The 12691-nt window shown below is 46.4% G+C and overlaps 1 long non-coding RNA gene across 1 annotated transcript; it reads left to right on the top strand.

Annotated features, from left to right (window-relative positions):
• Nucleotides 1–4871: 4871 nt before the first annotated feature.
• Nucleotides 4872–6849, top strand: LOC120235272. Its single transcript, XR_005529359.1, has 3 exons — nt 4872–4967; nt 5085–5318; nt 6573–6849. It is a non-coding gene; the product is annotated as an uncharacterized LOC120235272 (long non-coding RNA).
• The last annotated feature ends 5842 nt before the right edge of the window (nt 6850–12691 follow it).

Here is a 12691-nt window from a genome sequence, read left to right on the forward strand (position 1 = left end):
CACACACAGCATGAGCCAGGGAGAGGCAGAGAGAGAGACACACACAGAATCCAAAGCAAGCTCCAGGCTCTGAGCTGTCACCACAGAGCCCAACGCGGGGCTCAAACCCACAGACCGCAAGATCATGACCTGAGCCGAAGTCGGAGACTTAACCAACTGAGCCACCCAGGTGCCCCAAAAAACAGATGAGTTTGACTTCATGAAAACTTTAAAATTTTGTGCATCAAAGGAAATTATCAAGAAAATGAGAAGTCAACCCATAGAATGGGTGAAAATACTTGCAAATCAAATATCTGCTAAGGGTTCAGCATCCAGAATATATGTAGAACTTCCACAATTCAACAAAAACAATCCAATGAAAAATTGGCAAAGAACTTGAAAACACATTTTTCTAAAGAAGATATACAAACAGCCAATAAATACATGAAAAGATGCTTAGTATCATTGATCATTAGGGAAATACAAATTGAAACCACAGTAAGATAAATGAAATGTTACATACTACGGCATGAACGAAGCTTGATCACAGCATGTGAAATAAGCCAGACACGAGCAAATATAATGTGATTACATTTGTTTTGTTTTTTTTTTAATGTTTCATTTATTTCTGAGGGAGAGAGAGACCGCGTTAGCAGGGGAGGGTCAGAGAGAGAGAGACACACAGAATCCAAAGCAGGCTCCAGGCTCTGAGCTAGCTGTCAGCACAGAGCCTGACGGGCTCGAACCTATGAACCGTGAGATCATGACCTGAGCAAAAGTCAGACGCTCAACTGACTGAGCCCCCCAGGCACCCCTATGTGATTCCATTTGTATGGAATATGGATAGTAGGCAAATTCAAAGAGACAGAAAGTAGAATCGTGGTTACCAGAGCTGAGGGAATGGGGAAACAGTTATTGCTTACTTCTTAGCATTTGTTTGCGGTGCTGAAAAAGTTTTGAAAATAGTGGTGGTGATGGTTATCCAGCACTGTGAATGCATGCAATGCCACTGAATTGTACACTTAAAGATGGTCAAAAAGGCAAATTTTAAATTGCACGAGAAGGCTGACACCATAAATTCTGGTGAGGATGTGGAAGCACCAAATTCTCATACGCAGCTAGTGGGAATATGAAATGGTACAACTGTTTTGAAAAACAGCGTGGCAGTTTCTTAAAAAGTTAAGTACACGTCTCCTGCATGACTCAGCAATTCCACACCTAAGGTCTTGCTTAAGGAGATGAAAATGTGTCCACACAAAAACATTTACATAAGTGTTCATGGCAGCTTTATCTATGATGCCCCAGAAATGAAAACAGCTTAGTTCCTACCACTACATAGAATACTATCTGGCAATAAAAAAACACAAACATGTGAGTTTACAAGTGATATGGATTCATCTCAAAGTCATTATTTGAGTGAAAGAGGCCAGCAACGGAAGAGTGCCTATCATGTTTCCATTTATATAAAATTTTAGAAAATGCAAACTAATTCACGGAGACAGAAACAGATCAGTGGTTCCCTGAGGGGCAAAGGTTGGCAGTTGTGGACCGCAGAGTCACAGGGCAACTTTCTGGATGGATGGAAATGTTACATATCTTGAGTGTGGTCATTAATCTCACAGGTATATATATCTTTCAAAATGCATTCGGTTATACAACTTCTTTTTTTAATTTTTTTTTTTTTTTTAGTTTAGTTTTGAGATAGACAGAGCATGAGCAGGGGAGGGGCAGAGAGAGACACACACACAGTGAATCTGAAGCAGGCTCCAGGCTCTGAGCTGTCAGCACAGAGCCCAGTGCGGAGCTCGAACTCACGAACCATGAAATCATGACCTGAGCTGAAGTCGAACGCTTAACCGACTGAGCCACCCAGGCACCCCTGTTTATACAACTTCTACAGATACAGTTATGTGTATAGATTATATCTCAATATAGTTGTGGGGTTTTTTAATTCATTGTTGTGCAGTGTGTGGCTTCATGGCATCTCAAGGTGTTACAAGGGGCCAGGGAATCCATACTGCCTCTCTGAATACCTTATTCCCTTCCACTGATGTTGGTTCATCAGGCGACGCAAAGATGACAGCTTCCAAGGACCACCCCTCATTTCTACAAGACCCAACTACTCATGTGGCCACTTATAAAGTATTGCAATAAGGTCACTAGTTCAAAATGCCCTGATTTCACTCCTAATTTCTATCCAGGGCTTTTAGATCCCTCTGGTTCCTTCTGAAATAGTGAGATGGTGAGTTAAAACTATGTTGTTGTTTTTTTCCTACTCAATACAGCAGTCCAAGTTCCAAACCCAATCTAATTATAGATATTCTGTAAGGACAACACGATCTTCCTCTCTCTGGCGGAATGCATTGATCAAAAGTGAGGTTTTGTGATTTTAGTGCTTTTCTTAATTGCCTTGGACCAAGGGTCAGGAAGGAGATATGTACTCAGGGAGCAGAGAAGGCTCACATCATTCACGGGAATAATCACAGCCCCTGGTTCTTCTTTTCCAAATACAAGACTGGGGTTGGACAAGATCCATACAAACTAAACAAAGAAGAAACAGATCCTCGCCTAAGCTTCTGGTGTGATAGAAACTTGGTCCAAAAGTGACTGCACATATAGGCAATCTGCTTCCCCCCTGCTCCATTTCATTTTTTCGTGATTGGAAAAACTAAATTGTTGGGATGGGGATTGTAGTTTGGTCAACCCTGGAGAAGAGAGTCAGGATAGGATGGGCTGGTGTTACACAGGAGCCGAAGGAGGGAGGTGGTCCCAAAGCTGGAGTCTCATTGATGAACGAGATGACACTAACGGGATGTGTCAGCCTGCTATGGGGACTTCAGTTGTCTCATCTATGTAATTTCTAAAACAATGTCAAACCACTCTGATTGTGGCTACCCAAACATTTCATTTTCCATCGTTGAGAAAAGACTGTAGCTGTTGGGTTGCAGCGGTTGGGATGGGGTTGGATGGGGGTCCTTTGAAGCTGTTCATGGAAGTAAGAGTAGAATACACCGGTTGATCCAGACTGTGAAGTTCTCACCGTGCCCAACGCCCCCTTCTGGAGGAGAGACGACCACAGGTGCTCTGGGGCAATATCCTTTATGACAAGGGCTCCTGTACGAGGTGACCTGGGAAGCAGTCTACTGCCTGGAAATCAAGAGAAACCAAGCTAGGGGCACTTGGGTGGCTCAGTCAGTCAAATGTCCTACTTCGGCTCAGGTCATGATCTTGAAGTTCATGAGTTCAAGCCCTGTGTCGGGCTCTGTGCTGACAGCTTAGAGCCTGGAACCTGCCTCAGATTCTGTGTCTCCCTCTCTCTCTGCCTCTCCCCTGCTCATGGTGTGTGTGTGTGTGTGTCTCAAAAATAAATAAATCTTAAAAAAAAAAAAAAAAGCCTAGCCACACAGCAGATCTTATACGTGTTACCTGGCAGTGTAAAATCACAGTATAAACACTAATTTGCTCTGTTGTGTCAGAAATAAACCTAGGATCAAAGCGGCCCCAAGAGGGGTGAGGTGGGGGTTTCGGATAGAGAGAGAGAAAGAGAGAGAAGCAGGGCTCACCCGATGGGGGGGCTGTGTTCACTGGGTGTGTAGGACTCAAACTCATGAACCATGAGATTGTGACTTGAGCCAAACGTGAGAATTTAAGCAGAGCCTAGGCTGGAATGCAAAGACCTTAATGGAGCCTTTCCACCAGAAGTGACAAGTCTCCCGGGTGTGGGTTTGGGTGCCCTCTGTCCGTAAGTGCACGTCTCGCTCTGTGAGCCACACTTGGGAATTGTGTTCTCCGCCCGCTTTCCAGACGGCACCAGCTAGTAACGCACATACGAGATACGGCCTGCACCATCCATCTATGTTAGTTCCGGGGTCAGCTTGTGTTTATTCCGGCCTCGTCCCAGATGTAAGTCTGCTGGCTGTACTCGGCAGCAACTAAATTATTCATTTCCTCCCCTCATGAAAAAAGATGCCTTTTTAATTTGCTGGATTCCTAGGCCTAGCTTTGGATTCCCTGCTTTGCACCAATGACTGTTAGCCCCTCTGCCTTCTTCTTTTCACCCAATGAGACCAGCATGTGACGATGAGAGGTTTAGTCTTCTCGGTCTGACCTTCTCTGCAGGACAGCAAACCCCATTTTCTGCTAAAAATGATTACTTATAAATAGAAGCGCATTGTATTAGCTCTGGCCCAAATCCCTCTGGCCTCTTCCCTTCTGTGCAGGATGATACATTGGCAAAGGGGCGGAAAGAGCAGGTCGGGGAGCAGGCCAGGCCGGTCCCCGCAGAGACACAGCCTGTGTGCACAGATGCCGGCCTCTTGGGCTGAGCGAGCCTCCGTGTGTCCTGGGAAGTCCCCTCCCCAGCTCCTTGGCCACTGCAGACTTTCATATAGGACACAAGAAATGCCACATTCGCCGACACATCTGCAAAGGATTTGGATTTGTCAGAGGACAAGGCAAGTACAAACATAGGGAAAAGCATAAAAGATCATAGAATTATAGAATTCATGCATATTGATGACTCTGTGCATGTGTGTGTGTGTGTGTGTGTGTAAAGTGTCCCCCCATTTAGCTAGTTATCATGCAGTCTAGCAAGGTATAAACACTTAAAGGATCAATAATTTAAATAACAGTAGATACTAAGGGAAAACACTGAAATGGTAAAAGTACAAACATCACAAAGTGCAGGCCTGAGAGTGGGCAAGGTCTGAGACGAGGGATACCTGTCAGCAAAAGCCTTCCTAGGGACAGTGTTCACATGGCCAGCAGCCCCTGGCCCAGCACCTGCATCTCCCTTGCCCCAGAGGCTCAGAGATAATTCTCCTGCGGAACCTTCCACAGCAACCCTTCTGTGACCTCATGTGCTGTGTGGTTTCTTAGCTACATCAGGAGAATGCAGTCAGCCACCGCCTTAGTTCTAGGGTGGCTAATGGGGTACAAGCTCTTCCTCGTCCTTCGCTCCCAAACTATTCCAGGTCCCATTTGTAATGGTATTGCTTTCTCCCTACTTATTTTCAGGAGGATTTTTTCTTTTCTTTTTTTTTTTTTTTTTAGTTCTCCCATGAAACACTACGGTAAATATGAAAAGAAACTTTTTCTTTTTCTAGGAAGCACAGATCAAAGATCTTAACAAGAGAGAAGAACCAGTTTTCAATTCCTCGATGCCTTTGTGAGACTCCAGCTCTTGTCTTGCACAATTACGAGGAGGAATGTTTTGTGGGCACACTGAGATGAGCTGAAGACACCTTGGAAGCACGTGGCCCCCTGGAGGCGGGGCTGGGAGCCAGGGCGGCAAAGGGCACAGAGCCTGTCTTCAACAGGAACTGCTGCATTTCCCAAAAGTCAGTGAAACCAATGGGAAGTCAGAGACTGGAAAGTGGGTTTTTGCCTTCCTTGGCAAGGTTTCTAAAATCTGGAGAAGGTGATGAGGAGTGATGTGCATTATTTTTCATATTTGTAAATAAGTTGTCACCAGCATCATTGATGTGCCATTTTATTTTTTTTTTAAGTTTATTTATTTATTGTGAGAGTGAGAACAGAGTGAGAGGGGGAGAGAAAATTCCAATCAGGCTCGCCACTGTCAGCGCAGAGCCTGATGCGGGGCTCGAACTCGCCAACCGTCAGATCATGCCCTGAGCTGAAACTGAGAGTCAGATGCTTAACCGACTGAGCCACCCAGGTGCCCCCTTGATACGCCATTTTAATGCATGCTATCTTTCCTGTGGTCACTGGGTCGCCTCGGGTGGCTGTGGCTAATCACTGGGGGTGAGCTGGGCCCTAGTCCTTGAACAGGTGAAGGTGTCTTCCTTACATTAAGGAACCCTGGGAGGGCTGACACCGCGGCAGGTGCCCTCTGGGGTGGGGGTGGGGGACTGGCACCCACACAGCTTCCAAGGCGGACCCCGTGCTGGAGGGATGCAGAGCCGGGGACAAGGAGCTTGGGCACAGGCCCTGAGAATTCTCAGCCAGAGGCACAGACCAGCCAGGTTGCACCGGGAGAGTTCCCTGCCAATCAGAGCCAGGCGCCCCTCTCATCTCCACCAATCAGAGCTTGCACCACCACACCCTCCCACTACCCTCCTCCGGCCAATCAAAGCTAAGCTTCCCACTCCTATCCACCAATCAAGCTGCGAGCTAAGAAAGACCACTCTTGTCATCAAAGCCCACATGGATTCACTTCATCCTGTAGCTTCGCGGTGAATTTCCGCGCGGAGAGCTGGGTCTCCAGGTCTTTATTGCGTCGTTCCTGTTATTTGTAGGAGGAAGAGAGGATCGAAGGGAAGGAAGGACGGGGCAATCTTCAGGGTTCAAATTTAAGAGAGCTGTTCTCTTGTTAAAGAACTCCAGGTGTGCCCGGAAACAAAGTGCAGGCAGAGGAGGCAGGTGGCTTCCTGCAGGTGGGGCTTCGAGCACCCGCGTCGGAAAGCCCCAGGTCGTCCCGCTTGGCTCTTCCTCGGGACGCTGCCCTCCGGGCCACATGTTCGACTTTCACGTTCCCCTTGTTTTCTCGTTCCAGCAGCTTCGGGCGCATGCTGTTCGGGACTGTGTGGTTCGGCTGCAGTCCTCCGTCTGCAGGAGCTCTTCTTGTCTTTCAGATTCCCCTTGCTGCCCTAAAACCAGATTAACGGAGAGCCCTCCAGACAGCTGACCACGTCACCAGCCGCGAAGGGGCTCAAGCATCACAAGAATAAATTGAGAACATTCTGCTGCAACTCAGATATTCATGGGACTCCTGACATTGCGGGTAAAGAAAGTGGTTTCTTATCCCATTCACTGAATGTAATTTATTTCCCCTTGAAACAAAAAGACCTAATTAAAAACAAAAACAAAAAACTAATCTTGTGCCATCCCCCACTCAAAGGCCCCCAAGTCATCGCCAATTAATATTTTTGTGCAAATGAAATTTCATTTTGAGGGGGCTTGATGAGGGCAAGGGGAGAACCCCATACAGGTTATTAACATAAAGAGAAATTTAATTTCCATTCTAAGAAACTGTCCTACAGCTGCCCGAGCTTCCGGGACTTCTGTCTAGAAAGAGATCTGCATATGTGGAAAAGAATTAGGGGTCTAATGGATGGTCATCAAAAGCCAATAGTGAGCATGTGAGTCTATATGCTAATGGCCTGGTGCAGGCCGCGTGGGTAAACATTTACTGGATAAAACCAGGATCGCAGGGTGAATGCAGCGATTCCCTTTGAGGAAAGATCCGTTGCCGCCTTTGCTGGGGTGCTGACCACAGTGACTCTACTTGGTGACCCAGCTCCAGCTTCAGCTGGGCAGCGATGACCCCTAGGGATGGTCCCTCAAGATAGCTCTGAGTCTGTTTCATAAATCAGCCCTGCGGCAGGCTCACGTGTTTCCCCAATAAAAGATTCCAAAGACTAGGTGGGCCGCTGCATCTTGGCTAGAGACTTCTGGAATTGTCTCAGCCTCCGGGAGCTGCCTCTCCGAGACCCCTGCCCTACTCAACGTGGCCCACATTCAGGGAAGGATCAAAGCCGGGGTATGAATGGCCATCTCAGCCCGAATCAAAGCATCTAGCTCCAGAGATCCCTGCAGGCTGGTCAAGGCCATCCTGGATTCTGCGCTGGAGACCCACTTCTCCTGCCCACTCCTGCTTTGGGCCCCTCTCTCCCAGAGTTGGTCTTAAGGACACTTCTTTATAACCATCGTGCACATGAACTAGTACTTCAGAGTCTACTTCCCAGGGAACTAGCCTGCAAAGATGTTGTGCCGGTTCTCTGCTCTGTACTCATTCTATTCACATTTACAGAGCTGCCTTCAGAATCTGGACAAAGATTTTGTTCCATCTCCAGAGCTTTCTACCAGTCAATGCTACCTGAAATGAAAGAGGCATCCCATGAAGATGCGATCTCCAAAGAGGAGATAGATGTTCAGAGAAAAATGCTACTGGAAAGAGAAGGGGTAAGTAAAGGAATGAAATCAAGAATACTACGGGCACAGGGCACCTGGGTGCCTCAGTCATTGAGCGTCTGACTCTTCATTTTGGCTCAGGTCATGATCTCTTGGTTTGTGAGACAGCCGTGTGTCAGGGTCCACAGAGCCTGCTTGGGATTCTCTCTCTCCCTCTCTCTCTCTGCCCCTCCCCCACTTGCTCTCTCTCTCTCAAAATAAATAAGTAAACATTAAAAAAGAAGAATACTAAAGGTGGATTGACTGGTTGTTCTCCAGAGTCCCTTCCTACACCAAGACCTTGCTATGTGGAGTAGTTCGCTGAAGCTACCATGACAAAACACAGAAGATGGGGTACAAAATACAACAAAAGTGCATTTTTTTCTCACAGTTCTGGAAGCTAGAAGTCCACGATCAAGGTGCCAGGTTGGTTTGGTTTCTCTGGTGGCCTCTCTCCTTGGCTGTGTTCTCCCTGTCTTCAGACGGTCCTCTGTGTCTGTATCCTAATCTCCTCGGGCACCAGTCATAATGGGTGAGGGCCCAGCCACATGACCTCACTTTACCTTCATTACCTGTTTAAAGGCCCTATTTCTAAATACAGTCATGTTTGGTGGTAGTAAGGTTAGGACTCCAACATATGAATTTGGAGAGGCTGCAATTCAGCCGTAACAGTATCCCAAGGTCTTACTGTATCCTAGATATAGAGCACCCGTTAGTACACATCCAGCCCAGTCTTATTATAAAAGGCCAAAGTCAACATTTAACTAGATAAGACAGAGTTGGCCAAGGTTATGTATAAAGGAGTAATCTATAAAGTTACAGAATTTTAACTGCTAAATAAGTAGTTCGTTGGTAGCCTTTTAAAAATAATGCTCTCTTCCTAAGTCTAGTAGCTATGAATATCATCATATCCGCCCTACTTAATCCAGGTAATTTGAATACTGGCCAGAGAAGCCAGGGCGCACGCGTGCGTGCACACACACACACACACACACACATTTGCACCAATGTATATTCACATACAAACCTGGACTCCATACCTAAGGCACAAGGGGACTTTCTAGAGATAATAGGATAGCTGGATTTTTCTGGGGATACTGAGTACAGGAGGGACAAACAGCTACTGTGATGGCCTTACCTCTTGTATTCACTCAATAGTCATTTATTCATCTGTTCAGACAATATTGATTGGCTTCCAACTACGTGGAAAGATGTGCTAATGGATTTGGAAAAAACAGCCTTGTAAAAACCCACATCCCATAAGCTTTCAGGAGCGATGACGCCGCAAAGCCCGGGCTTTGTCATCACAAGGACTGGGCTCAAGCCCCAGCTCCAGACTGTGTCAGCTATGTGACCTTGGGCAAGTCACTCACCCTCTCTAAGACTCAGTTTCCTCATTTGTACAATGGGGACAGTAATAACACTGTATCTGTTGGCATCCCCAAGCGGTGCCTCAGCGGAAGCTTTTGCCGATCCTCCATGACTGCTACCAGCATCCTCCAAAGCCACCGTGAAGAGGCAGGAGACCTAAGAAAAATGAGTGCCTTAACTGGCACGTCCATCTCCCTCTTCCAATTAGATGGCAGCCCTGAAGACTCTCCTATATTGAAATCTTTGAGCTACCAATTGGTTGTCTACACTCACAATTAAATGAGGTAATGCATGCAACGTGCTATCTTGTGTCATTGGCGAAAAATGTTAGCTCTTATTAAGGCATTTTGTGGTAAGGGCCATAAGGGTATGGTGACTGACTCATCCTGATTTCCCCTCATCCATCTCAGGACACCCCCTTCCAACCCCAGGGCCAGACTAACCTACGAGGATGTTAAAGAATGTTACCTGTAAGGGATGTGAGGATCCACAAAGAGAAAGGGTCACTATTAGTTTTGTTCTGTTTTGTTTTGTTTTGTTTAAGAATAAGGAATACTAGGGGCGCCTGGGTGGCTTAGTCGGTTAAGCGTCCGACTTTCGCTTAGGTCACGATCTCGCGGTTCGTGGGTTCGAGCCCCGCGTCGGGCTCTGTGCTGACTGCCGGCTCAGAGCCTGGAGCCTGTTTCAATCTGTGACTCCCTCTCTCTCTGACCCTCCCCTGCTCATGCTGTCTCTCTCTCTCTCTCCTAGAAATAAATAAAACATTTAAAAAAAAAAAAAAAAGAATAAGGAATACTATTGTGAACGGTGTAAGATTTGATCTGGTCCCTGAAGGATAGCCAATCCAAATGCAAAGAATGAACCGAAGATATGTAGGTGAGGAAGAGGAAGGCGCATTCGATTAACAGGCAGATGCCCTCCCAGGGATGGAAAGTGGGATCTTTGCTGGGGTGCAGTGGGTATTAAGGCCAGAAGGGAACGTCAGTGCTAAAATCCACTGGATTTATAGGTAGTCTGGAGCGGCTGAGGCTGGGATTCAGTAGTCCCTGGGAGAGTGCGGAGAGGTCCTAGGCTGATCCGTGAGATGATCAGAAATACTTCAAGGGGATGGCTCAGCTATAGCCTAGTAACCACTAAGAGAAAGCTGAATTGGAGAAGGGAGAGATTCGGGGAAGGAAACCAGAAGGAAGGAAGCAGATAAAACTGCCCAGAGGAGAGCAATGAAGACCTGAGGCATTGACCGTGAGGCTGGCAGGAGGGCTGTGGATAAAGAAACCTACGAGGAAGATGCGCCCCTGGGGGCTTGGCTGACGATTGCTGGTAGAGAGCAAGAGTGGAAAAGGAGTCGAATTATGTCATGGCCACTTTAACTACAAACAGTAAAGAAATAAGAAAGAGGGGCTCAGAGGGAGAGGGAAACCTGAACTTGACGTCAGAGTTGTTGACAGAATTGTTGGGGTAGCCAGACCCCCAGATGGAGATGTTCAGCAGAAATGGTCCAGGTTGGGGCGCCTGGGTGGCTTAGTCGGTTAAGCGTCCGACTTTCCGACTTTCGCTTAGGTCATGATCTCGCGGTTCGTGGGTTCGAGCCCCGCGTCGGGCTCTGTGCTGACTGCCAGCTCAGAGCCTGGAGCCTGTTTCAGTCTGTGACTCCCTCTCTCTGACCCTCCCCTGCTCACGCTCTTTCTCTCTCCTAGAAATAAATAAAAACATTAAAAAAAAAAAAATGGTCCAGGTCTCAGGTCTGAGTGGGCTTGGAGCCCCGCCCCAGAGATGGGAGCCCCAGGCGAGGCAGAGGAGGGGCGCGCCGTGGGTGGTGGTGGGGCCAGGTGTGTAACGTAGCCAGAGCAGGGATGTAGAGGGCATAGGAAAAGCCAGAGAGAGAGCAGAGGACACATTTTTCATTCATGTATCCGTCCAGATGTAGGGTGTATTAGAATCTGCCCCAGCAGTCCGAGGTTCAAGCTCACTTGGCGAGGCTGACAGTGAGGAGTCCGCTAGAAGGCTGTGGGGGCCCAGAGCAGGATTCTGGCTTCCGGGCTCCAGGGCTGGAGCGGAGAGCATCCTAAGGTCAACAAAATCAAGCAAATCAGAGGACAAGAAGCAGCAGCTCTGAAGAAAGAGTTTTGAATTAAGAAAGCTGTGAGATCAGAAGTCAGATTAGAAGAGGTAAAGAAAACAATAGATGGTGAGGATATGGGGATAGAACTAGATTAGCAACTTGTTTTTCAGAACAATAATATCCTGAGGTGCTAGGGTGCCTCAACCAGTTAAGCATCTGACTTTGGCTCAGATCATGATCTCACCGTTTGTGAGTTTAAGCCCTGCACTGTCAGTGCGGAGCCTGCTTCAAATCTTCTGTCTCCCTCTCTCTCTGCCCCTCCCCCACTCACACTCTGTCTCTCTCAAAAATAAACAACAAAATAAAACAATAATATCTGGTTTGGGCTGGCGTGTCCTGAGGGTGTGCTCAGAAAAGGCAAACATGTCCACAACTGGGTAAAGATAAATTTGTACAAATCCTCTGGCTAATAATTTGATAAAATAACAAAAGCCTTAAAAATGTTTACCCCCTGACCCAGTAATTATATTTCTAGGAATTTATTCTTTTTTTAAGGTGAAAGTTTTTTTTAATGTTTATTTTTGAGAGAAAGAGAGTGCGAGTAGGATAGAGGCAGAGAGAGGGAGACACACACACAGAATTTGAACTAGGCTCCAGGCACAGAGCCTGACGCAGGACTCGAACTCATGAACCGTGAGGTCATGACCTGAACCAAAGTTGGATGCTTAACCAAATGAGCCACCCAGGAGCCCCTAGGAATTTATTGTTATAAAGAAAGATTTATATAGAAAACATTAAATATCAATAATGATTGGTTAAGATAATTTTGAGATACTACTATGCAATTATTAAGATAGACATTTTGGAAGCATCTTATGACAAAATGTATATGATTTACTAAATGGGAAATTATATTATAAAGCAGTAAATGCAATTTGTCACCAATTTTATGAAGATATATATTGTGTACACACACAAACACACACATGCGAGTTTAGGCATTAAAAGAACCATTAATGAATTTAAAACTGATGGTCTTATAGTAGTGGAAAGAGAGGCCACTTTTTTCCTTTGGATACTTTTGTGTGTTTTCCAAATTTGTCCAAAAAGCAAGTAACACGTTTATTTATTCATTTGTTCATTCATTCATTTATTTGTTTGTTTATAATATTTGTTTATTTTTGAGAGAGAGAGAGACAGAGTGAGAGCGGGGAATGGTTAGACAGAGAGGGAGACATAGAATCTGAAGCAGGCTCCAGGCTCCGAGCTGTCAGCAACAGAGCCTGATGCGGGGCTCAAACTCATGAACTTCGAGATCATGACCTGAGCTGAAGTCGGACACTTAACCGACTGAGTCCCTCACAAGTA

This window comes from Hyaena hyaena, unplaced genomic scaffold (genome assembly GCF_003009895.1).
Source record: "Hyaena hyaena isolate Hyena2069 unplaced genomic scaffold, ASM300989v1 scaffold_127, whole genome shotgun sequence".
Taxonomy (NCBI): domain Eukaryota; kingdom Metazoa; phylum Chordata; class Mammalia; order Carnivora; family Hyaenidae; genus Hyaena; species Hyaena hyaena.